The sequence below is a fragment of the Lathyrus oleraceus genome, chromosome 5 (assembly GCF_024323335.1).
Source record: "Lathyrus oleraceus cultivar Zhongwan6 chromosome 5, CAAS_Psat_ZW6_1.0, whole genome shotgun sequence".
NCBI classification, from domain to species: Eukaryota; Viridiplantae; Streptophyta; class Magnoliopsida; order Fabales; family Fabaceae; genus Lathyrus; species Lathyrus oleraceus.
Genome location: NC_066583.1, coordinates 240,569,137 through 240,580,546, shown reverse-complemented (window position 1 = coordinate 240,580,546; position 11,410 = coordinate 240,569,137). Strand labels below are relative to the sequence as shown.

The following is an 11,410-nucleotide window of genomic DNA, read 5'->3' as shown; positions in this document are numbered from 1 at the left end:
AATTGGAGGGACATCTTAGTTGGTTGTAATTCTCCTAAGTTTAACCTTTTACACACAGCTAAGGGCATTAAACTCACACTAGCGCCTAAGTCTAGGAAAGCTTTGTCGATCACATGACTCCCTAGAATGCAAGGTATAGAAAAACTCCCAGGGTCTTTCTCCTTCTTAGCAAGTTTAGTCTCGGAAATAAAGTTGCATTACAAGGGTTCGGGATCGTCAAGTCTACGCTTGTTGGTTAAGATGTCTTTGAGAAATTTGGCGTAAGATGGAATTTGGGTGATGACTTCGGTGAAAAGAATCTCTACATGAAGCTTCTCAATTACTTTTATAAACTTTTGGTATTGGTTATTGATTTTGGTTTGTTTAAGTCTTTGTGGATATGGGATTGGTGGTTTGTACGGGGGTGGTGGTTTTAAGTTTTATCCTTGGCTTCTCCTTCTTGGTCGGTTTGTTTTTCGGGTTCCACCGGTTCCTCTTCTTGGTTGGTAGGTATATTTTCTTTAGAAGCTTTGGACTCGCTCATTGCTGGGTTACGAGGCCCTTCGTAAGCGGTCTCACTTTGTAATGCGATAGCATTAGCTTGCCCTCGAGGGTTGAGTTGAGGTTGTCCAGGGAATTGTCCTCCAGGTGTAGTTTGCGGGGCTTGGTTTTGTGCTACCTGTGAGATCTGGGTTTCAAGCATCTTATTATGAATAATTATCTGATCAACCTTAGTCCCTAATTGCGTTATCAGTTCTTTTACGTGAATGTTCTGGTTTAGGAATTCTTTATTTTGCTGAGTCTGGCCTGATATAAAGTTCTCCATGATCTTCTCAAGGTTAGGCTTCTGGGGCACAACTTGCATAGGTTGATTTGGTTTTTGAGCTTGAAAACCTTTTGGTCTTTGAGGTGCATAGTTTTGGATAGGGTTCTGGTTTTTATAGGAAAAATTCGGGTGATTCCTCCATCCGGGGTTGTAAGTGTTTGAAAATGGGTTACCTTGGGCGTAATTCACTTGGTCGGTGTTTAGGTCATTCAAAAGGTTACATTCCTCCGATTCGTGTCCTTTAGATCCACAAAGTTCACACGCTGTGTGGACTACCACTGCGGTGTTAGAGTTTGTAGAAATATGTTCGACCTTAAGGGCTAAAGCATCCATTTTTACTTGCATCATGTCCATAGAACTTATCTCATGTATTCCACCTTGGGTCTCCTTTTTCTCTACTGATGCTCGTTCAGTTCCCCATTGGTAATGGTTTTGGGCCATATCCTCAATTAGGTCACAAGCTTTAGGGTAAGGTTTGTTCATCAGTGCGCCACCAGCGGCAGCGTCTATGCTCATCTTTGTGTTATAATGGAGTTCATTGTAGAAGGTATGAACGATCAGCCATTGTTCTAGGCCATGGTGTGGACAAACTCTTAACAGCTCCTTGTATCTCTCCCAAGCTTCAAAAAGTGATTCTCCATGGTTTTGAGTAAATCTAGTTATTTGGTTTCGAAGAGCAGCAGTCTTACTGGGGGGAAAATATCTAGCAAGGAATACTCTCCTAAGGTCTTCCCAGGTAGTTAGCTGGAAGTGAATCTAACCACGAACATGCTCTATCCCTGAGGGAGAAAGGAAATAATCTTAAACGAATCGCATCATGTGAAGAACCGTTGGATTTAAAGGTGTCGGCCAGTTGGATAAAGACTTTTAAATGTTGATTTGGGTTCTCAGTAGCGAGACCCGCGAATTGGTTTTGTTACACTAATTGTAGTAAAGATGGTTTTAGTTCGAAATTGTTGGCAGGAATGAGGGGGTTTACTATACTAGAACTAGGTTCCTCGTCAGAGGGTTGGGCAAATTCCTTAAGAGGTCTCCGGTCACGATTCTCGGCCATAGCTTTCTTAATTCAGATGAGTAAGAGGCGTGTACGAGTGTAACGTTCAGGTTCCGCTAAAGGATCTACTAAATTTCTGGTACTACGGGTTCTTCGTATTTACCGGCTAATAATGCCTTAGTTTAGACGGTGTAACAACAGGGTACGAAATTTGACAAAGTTGATCCTCGACAACAGCGCCAAAAACTTGATCGCTATATTCGCAAGTGCACGAATTACGTCAGAGTAATATAAAAGAATATTGATCCTGTCATACCCCAAAATTTGCCCGTTAATCTTTCAAGACACTCTTAAGGCACCCCAACTTATTTTTCAAGGCATTGACCCTAAAAGAACAAAGGCCCAGCTCACAGGTGGCCAAATCGAGGAAATGGCTCCAACTGGCATGCTCGCTAGGCGAGCATATCCTTCGCCTAGCGAACCCCTCGCTATACCGCTCGCCTAGCGAAGCTTGCGGATATCAGAAAATTCTGGGCTTCATTCTGAGCCCATTTGGTCACAAAAAGAGCATTATAAATAGCCAAGCTTCATTCAGGAAAAGGGAACGAAAGGGACGGAAAAGAACGAAAAGGGAAGGAAGACGGGAGCAAGAGTAAAGGCACAACAAACCCTGGAGGCTAACCCAGAGAATTCAGAGCAACCCTAAAGGAAACCCTGAAGGAAATTCATTTGCATCAAGGTCCAACTCAATCTGACTCGCCAATTCAAGGTTGCAATTCGATTGCAAACAGGTTTGCATTACTATTACTGCTTTATGTTCTTAATTTGCATGTGATATTATAATCGAATTCATAAACATATTTGAGGTCTTGCATGTGAATTTGAGTGTGCCTGAATATTGTGAATGCTGAACCATGTAATTTATGTATCGGATGCCTTAAGGCGTGCAACAGGTTGAGGTCGTACTGTTCTGAAATTCAAAACCCGCAGTCGCTCGCTAGCACATCGCTAAGCGAGCAGGTAGCGAGTATTCGCTAGGCCTTCGCTAGGCGAGGCAGAGGCGAACGTGACAGTCGCTAATATTTTGATTGTTCTGTTCTATGCTTATCTGATCTGTTCTATGTTAATCATGCGTTATTTTGCTTGACATTCCTACTGTCGTGTTTCTTTTGCGGTGTAATCCTCGATTGCACCCCCATTTGGTATTCTGACCTGTTTGCTGAATATTGTAAGGACTCACATATTCCCAGGAAAAAGTATCTTGCTAGGTATTCCACTTTATTTGTGGGATACCCTTGTGGAGATTCATCCTAATTACCTAATCATTTTTAATGTGGAGATCCATCCTAATTACCTAATTGATTTTAATGTGGAGATTCATCCCAATTATTTAATCGATTTTAATGTAGACCTAATTACTTACAACTACCTAATTGATTGTAAAATATTGCCGTTGATTTTGGTGATCTTGGACCTCTCTTTGTTGCCCTACGATATTACGATATTATGGTCATGTCCCGCGAATGTGGGGATACACTTAGCAAAGACCCTTCGGTTAAATCATCATAGTCCCTCGAATGTTGCCTTTGTCCCTCGATGACCCTTCGGTATAGCCTACGGTTAAATGATGATCGTCCCTTCGAATGCTAAGGTATCCTTACAAAGGTTGCCTTCAATGACCAATCGATGACCCTACGATGACCCTTTTACATCCAAAGGACAAAACTACTTACTTCTCAATAGTAAGGACAGTTTTACTCTCATAAGGATAGGAAATGCCCATAAAGACCTTGGATAGGTATAACTCCTAAATGCTTGCTCACAACTAAAACTACTTTTCACACCTCACACTTTTCAAAACCTCCATTAGAAAATCACCACTTGGCATACATTCGTACTAGAATCATTGTCAAGTTATATTTTTCTAAACAGCTTTCAAAATTAAACGAGATAAATACTTTGTATACATTCGTACAAGAATCATTACAAAGTTAAACTCTCTTTTCAAAACATTTTCTAAATAGCTCTCACACACTTTTTTCAGACAAGAAAAACATAAGTGGTCAAGCAATTAAGAGCCCATGGATAACCATGGATACAAAGGGTGCTAACACCTTCCCTTTGTATAATGTACCTCCCGAACCCAAAATCTAAATTAAGGTCTTTCCTGTTCTTTTCCACCTTTCCTTATTGGATGAAAGAAAAGTCGGTGGCGACTCTTGCTAACCGCGACATTTGCTTTCCAAAGCAAAACACAAAAAGTCAGTTCACCGTGTGACAGAACTGGTGACTCTGCTGGGGACTACAAAGAGAGGTCACCTTAAAAAATCATTTATGTTGTCAAATTGTTCCTTCTTTTAAGGGTATTTTCGAGTGAAAGATCCTACACCCGGATCTAGTGTACCTTAGGTAAGTAGCAATAGATCATCGCGACTATCCGGCGTATACTGGAATGGTTAAAATGATGGCTACGGTTAATGTGACACTTTGGATGTCCTGATGTTCCTCATGTTTACTTGAGGAAAAATTTGGCTTCCGCGTGGTGTCATCAAAGCATTAACCAGACCTTTAGAACCCTAATTGACTCATCCTAGCCATTAGAAAGTAGTGAGATAACTGACTTCGGTTCCGACTGGGGTTGGTTGAGACTCGATACTACACTCTTTGAGATTGGACTTTAGGGAAGCTTCGGTCAACCACTTGGTGTTGCACTGAAGTGGACTTAAAGGAAGGTTAATGATTTGAGATCCTTCTAGAACCCGGTTATTATTCTAGGACAGGTTGAACCAACCATACTTCAGTGGGGAGGGTACTTACCTATGGAACTCATGCAAGCCTTAAAACTTAGGAATGATGGTTATGTGACTTGCTTGTGCTTGTTATTTGCTTAACATCATGACGTCATGACATCATAACATCATAACATCATGGCATTGTACTAACCATTTCAAGGACTTTAAACATTGAAAACATTTCATACATTGCATAGCATAACATAACATTGCATAACAGGTATTCTAAAGGATCAATGTTCTCACGGTCTTCCTTGCAAACAGAAAAATGGACCTCGAACAAACTGTCAAAGATCTCCAGGCTCAGAATGCTCAATTCCAGGAGATGATCTTGAACTTATCCAAGGGGCAGGAGGAACTGAAGGCTCTCTTGCTCAAGAAGAAAAAAGACAAGAAACCTGTGAGTTACATTAACCCGGGAAGAAGGCTTAAAGAACAGGTTGCAGGAGTCAAGATTAGACTTCCGAAGGATCAAGAAGAGGGGACAGATTCAGAAGATGAGAATGCGGATCCTCTCAGCCAGGAGGACGACGATGAAGATTATGAAAATGAACAGTACTCTCCAAAAGGTGATAAGTATAAACTGCTGGAAGAACGTATGCTAGCTATGGAGGGTCAGAAGGCGCCCGATCTGGACTTTGAAAGCTTGGGTCTGGTCTCCGATGTGATCATTCCCCGCAAATTCAAGGTCCCCGCTTTCACTAAGTATGATGGGGCATCTTGTCCTCAAATGCATCTGAGAGCTTACGTGAGAAAGATTCAGCCGTATACCACTGATAGGAAACTATGGATCCATTTCTTCCAAGAGAGTCTGTCTGGCACACAGTTAGAATGGTACTATCAGCTCGAGAGCTCTGACATCCGCACCTGGACTGATTTAGCAACAGCATCCTACAAGCATTACCAGTATAATTCTGAATTAGCGCCTACTCGGCTACAGTTGCAGAATATGACTATGGGATCTAAAGAAAGCTTCAAAGAATATGCTCAAAAATGGAGAGATTTGGCTGGCAGAGTCAAACCCCCCATGACTGATCGAGAATTAGTGGACATGTTCATGAGCACACTAAATGGCCCATTCTACAGCCATCTATTGAGAAGTTCCTCATCGGGTTTCACTGAACTTGTATTAACAGGTGAACATGTTGAACGCGGCATTCGAAGTGGAAAGATAAAGGCGGCTACCTCTGATCCTCCAGAGACTCCTAATGTCATCACTGCTCCTCTGCCTAATCTTGACAAGACTGTCAATGCTGTGGAAGATGCTGATAACAATTGTGACTTGGATAGCTGGGTTTTCCCAACAATTGGTGACGGACTCAATAACTGGAAGGCTGAAGACACTATCCCGATTTCCTTTAGTCAGGAGTAATCGTTACTGCTTATCTAATATATCAAATTTGGTTAAATGTTTTGTCATTTTCATAAGTATATTCATATTCAATAAATCAATGGACTTTTTGCATTCAAATATTGCGCTCTTTATCTTTCCTATCATTTTTTCAAACAAGCTATGTTTTCTTGCACACACTCACGTAACAAATTGCGTATCCATATCCACTCTGGATCCTGTTGATAATAGTTCTGCTACTGTTCATTATGACTTCGAAAATCCGATCTACCAAACCGACGATGGAAGTGAGGAAGATTGTGAAGTACCTGGAGAACTCGCCAGACTGGTACTGCAAGAAGAAAAGGCCATACAACCGTATGAGGGATCAACTGAATCTGGGTCTTGAAGTAGACAAGAAAATTACTGAGGAAAAATCAAGAGATGATATGGAATGATGAATGTCAAGAAGCTTTTGACAAAATCAAGAAATATCTCCAAGAACCTCCAATTCTGATGCCACCAGTTGAAGGAAGACCTCTAATCATGTATTTGACTGTGTTAGAAAATTCAATGGGGTGTGTGTTGGGGCAACATGACGAGTCTGCTCGAAAAGAGCATGCAATATACTACCTTAGCAAAAGGTACCGACTGTGAAACAAGATACTCACAGCTCGAGAAAGCTTGCTATGCTTTGGCTTAGGCTGCTCGCCAACTAAGACAGTATATGTTGAATCATACCACTTTATTGATTTCTAAGATGGATCCTATCAAATATACATCTGAGAAACCTGCTCTCTCCGGAAGAACAATAAGATGATTACTGAACTCCGCACGCAGTTCAAAATAAAACGCCATAACTCTTCTCCGTACCGGCCAAAGATGAATAATGCTGTGGAGGCTACTAATAAGAATATTAAGAAGATTATACAAAAGATGACAGTAACATACAAAGACTGGCATGAGATGTTACCGTTTGCTCTCCATGGGTATCGCACTTCAGTGCGCACTTCGACAGGGGCAACTCCGTTCTCTTTAGTCTACGGAATGGAAGCCGTTTTATCAGTGGAAGTCCAGATTCCCTCTCTAAGAATTATGAAAGATGCAGGCTTAGATGAAGATGAATGGATTCAAACTCGACTCGATCAGATAAATTTGATTGATGAGAAGAGACTTGCGACTGTTTGTCATGGGCAGATATATCAGAAGCGCATGACCCAGGCATTTAACAAAAGAGTCAAAAGACAGGTGTATCAAATTGGCGACTTGGTAATAAAGTGTGTCATTCTACCACAAGGTGACCCCAGAGGCAAATGGACTCCCACATACGAAGGGCCATTTGTAGTTAAGAAAGTATTCTCTGGTGGAGCCATGATGCTTGGTACAATGGATGGTGAAGATTTCCCGCATCCGGTGAACGTGGACATAGTTAAAAAATACTTCGCATAAAAGACCCGCTAGGTCGACGTATCTAGGCAAAAGTAAGGGCATCCCGGCGAACCAAAAGGGTTCGAGCAAAAATTAGGGATAAACACATAAAAATGTACACCCGACAAGTCGAAAACCTGAAAAGGCGGCTTGGGCAAAAAAGGGTATCCTGGTGGACTGAAAACCTGAAAAGGCGGTCCAGGCAAAAATTAGGGATTAAAGCGTATGACTATGTCCCGTTCTCGGTCAGCTTCACCCAAGTCAAAGGGACTGAACAAGCCAATCACTTCTATCCGACAGCAGGAGATGAGATGCTTGAAGATATAATGACAGCAGTAGAATTAAAATCCACAGGGCTTTTCCTGCATAGCTTTCTCTTTGTTTCTTGACAATTTCCTCTTACTAGGATTTCTGTCTCCTTGTACACAAATTTCCTGTTTATAGGCCCTTTTTCAAAATCAATACAATTTTGTTTCAAAAAAATGCTGTTGTTTTACTTCCTCTGTTTTGTTTGCGTAAACGTCCATTGATTTAGTTTGAATTAATATATGCATTTGAAAATGATCGATGTTTATCAAAAATGCATGCATAAAATAGAAATAGCAATTACTACAAGACTTCAGGATCGAGGAGAAGGTCTAACCATTATTCCCGATGAATCCGTCGCTAATTCTATTCCCCATCAAAAACCAGCTATTTCCCAGAAGAGGTCGGCATCACCAGACAGACTGGTCATCTCTTCTATCCCCAGCCAAGCTCTGCCGAATGTTTCTACCACCAGACAGAAATCAAATACCCCCAGCTAAGAAAGGGTCATCAGTACAAATATCTCCAACCAGAATATGGGGATTTATTTTTCCCTGGCAAAACTTTTCGGACGCATAATTCATTCATTACATCATTCCACATCATATACATGCATGCAATGTTCGCCTTTCTTTTCAGACGCATAATTCATTCATTACATCATTTCACATCACATACATGCATACAATGTTCGCATTTATTTTCAAAAGCATAAAACATCTCATGCATCATGACATGACATGAAACTAACTTTATTTTTCAGGTTAATTATCCTCCTGATCACATCCCAGATTCAGACACATTTTTCAGATAGAATCCAGATGAATATCCATTCTGACAAACGTTCTGATATCCTCCTAATGGTGGCATCTCTAAGCCCACCCCACATATTCATTGCAAATACAACATATACAAATACTATCAGATATAGCCTAGCGTACAGTTCATTCTGATTCAGCTCAACATATGACTCCTTCAACTCAGATACGATCTAACGTACGATCCATTCTGACCTTCAACTACTCCAATACGGTCTAACGTACGACCCATTTGGATCTTCAAACCCTCAGATACTGCCTAGTGTACGGTACATTCCGAGGTGTAGTCTAGCGTACGACTACTTTCTTCTTCAGATACAGCCTAACGTACGGCTCATTCTGCAACTCCAATACGGTCTAACGTACGACCCATTTGGATCTTCAACTCAGATGCGATCTAACGTACGATCCATCCTGACCCCTTTTCAGATACAGCCTAACGTACGGCTCATTTTGCAACTCCAATACGGTCTAACGTACGACCCATTTGGATCTTCAACTCAGATGCGATCTAACGTACGATCCATCCTGACCCCTTTTCAGATACAGCCTAACGTACGGCTCATTCTGCAACTCCAATACGGTCTAACGTACGACCCATTTGGATCTTCAACTCAGATGCGATCTAACGTACGATCCATCCTGACCCCTTTTCAGATACAGCCTAACGTACGGCTTATTCTGCAACTCCAATACGGTCTAACGTACGACCCATTTGGATCTTCAACTCGGATACGATCTAGCGTACGATCCATTCTGATTCTAACTTCGTCAGATACGGCCTAACGTACGGCTCATTCTGCAACTCAGAGACGATCTAGCGTGCGATCCATTCTGATCTTTCATCCCCAGCGAAGTCATCCGCCTAATGGATAACTCATTCTGCTACTCAGATACGATCTAGCACATGGTCCATTCCGATCCTTTATCCCCAGCAGAGTATGACCCATTCTTGTCTTTCATCATCAAACTTCCTGGATGGCATCTTTAAGCCCATCTCCATCAAGACTAACCTTTGATTAACAAGTGCAAATTTTTGGGGGCATTCTAGTGTTCAATAATCTTTCACCTCCAGGCCACGAATGGCGTATATACCATTCTAACTCTCTCGGTTCAAGAATATTGAACAGGGGCAGCTGTCATACCCCAAAATTTGCCCGTTAATCTTTCAAGACACTCTTAAGGCACCCTAACTTATTTTTCAAGGCATTGACCCTAAAAGAACAAAGGCCCAGCTCACAGGTGGCCAAACCGAGGAAATGGCTCCAACTGGCATGCTCGCTAGGTGAGCATATCCTTCGCCTAGCGAACCCTTCGCTATACCGCTCGCCTAGCGAAGCTTGCGGATATCAGAAAATTCTGGGCTTCATTCTGAGCCCATTAGGTCACAAAAAGAGCATTATAAATAGCCAAGCTTCATTCAGGAAAAGGGAATGAAAGGGACGGAAAAGAACGAAAAGGGAAGGAAGACGGGAGCAAGAGTAAAGGCACAGCAAACCCTGGAGGCTAACCCAGAGAATTCAGAGCAACCCTAAAGGAAACCCTGAAGGAAATTTGTAACACCCAGAATATTGTTAGATTAATTTAAATATTATTTTAATATGATTATTTGAAGGTAAAATGAATTATTAAATAATATTGGGAATTATTATTATTATTATAGATGTTATTTATTTTAATAATAATTAAATAAATAAAATAAATGGAATATGAAGAGTGGAAGGGTAAAAGTGGAAGTGGATAAAAGAAGCCAAGGTGAGAACTCAGAGTGTTTTCACGTATTTTTGCCTCAGAGTCAGAGAAAGGGAGAAACGCTGAAGAGAAAGAGAAGGAAGAGGAAAAGGCCAAAGATTGCTCAGAACTTCCTTCAATCCAAAGAGGTAAGGGGTCTGAACCTTATTAAACGATAATATGCGAGCAAATTCATGATATATGTTGGATTGTTGATGGATTTTGGGGATTTTAGGGAGATTGGGAAAGTTTGGGGTTTTGATGGAAATTCTCCGATCTGTGAGTTTTGTTGAGTTATATGCTTAGAAGCCCGCGCGTCCACTGTTTCCGCACTTAAAATCTTATTTATGCACATAACAGCCAAATGACGTTCGCCATTATGCCTTTGGCGTTCGCCATTTGGGCTTTTTTTTCCAGAATAAGAGCGTTTAACGCTAATGGCGTTCGCCATTAGCCTAATGGCGTTCGCCATATCAGTTTGACGGACAGTTTTTCCAGAATAAGAGCGTTTAACGCTAATGGCGTTCGCCATTAGCCTAATGGCGTTCGCCATATCAGTTTGACGGACAGCTTTCGCGTTTTAAACTCCCAGATGTGATATCGTTGTAATGTTGTTGTTGTTTTGTTGAGTTGTATGTCATGCTATTAATGATGATGATAACATGACTATATGATGCTGTTGTTGCTATGTTGATTATGATGCATGTTTGGTGTGCATGCATTCATGAAAGGCCGATGCCTAGTGATGAACGGACTGAGTTCCAATGATGTTGTTGACTCCGGGCTTGTGGAGAGGCTTGGTTCCTTGCGGGGAACTCGGATTCTATGGTGATGAATCTGGGAGTGGTGATCCTGTAGTTGGTCACAAAATGGGTATACCGAGTCGTGTTGAGTCATGCATGGGTGTGTGCATTGCATTTGATATGTTGTTTTGTTGATGTTCATGAGTATGTTGATTATGATGATTATGATGAGCTGTGTTGGCATATGTGAAATATATTTATGTTTATATTTCTGTCGTTATATTATTATTTAATAATGTAATTCTCACCCCTTCTGCATGTGTTTATGTTCATCTATGATGAGCAATGTGCAGATAAAGAGGAGTAGCTATTGTTGAGGTTTGAAGAATAAGTGTAGAGTTATTCTACGGAGTCGAGTCAAATGCTCTGGTCATGTGACACCGGGGTTATGGGATTCGATAGA

General features: G+C 41.3%; 1 non-coding gene across 1 annotated transcript; it reads left to right on the top strand.

Moving 5' to 3' along the window:
* The first annotated feature begins 1,376 nt into the window (after positions 1–1,376).
* On the top strand, positions 1,377–1,483 carry LOC127090101 (small nucleolar RNA R71). Its single transcript, XR_007791634.1, has one exon. It is a non-coding gene; the product is annotated as a small nucleolar RNA R71 (small nucleolar RNA).
* Positions 1,484–11,410: the final 9,927 nt, after the last annotated feature.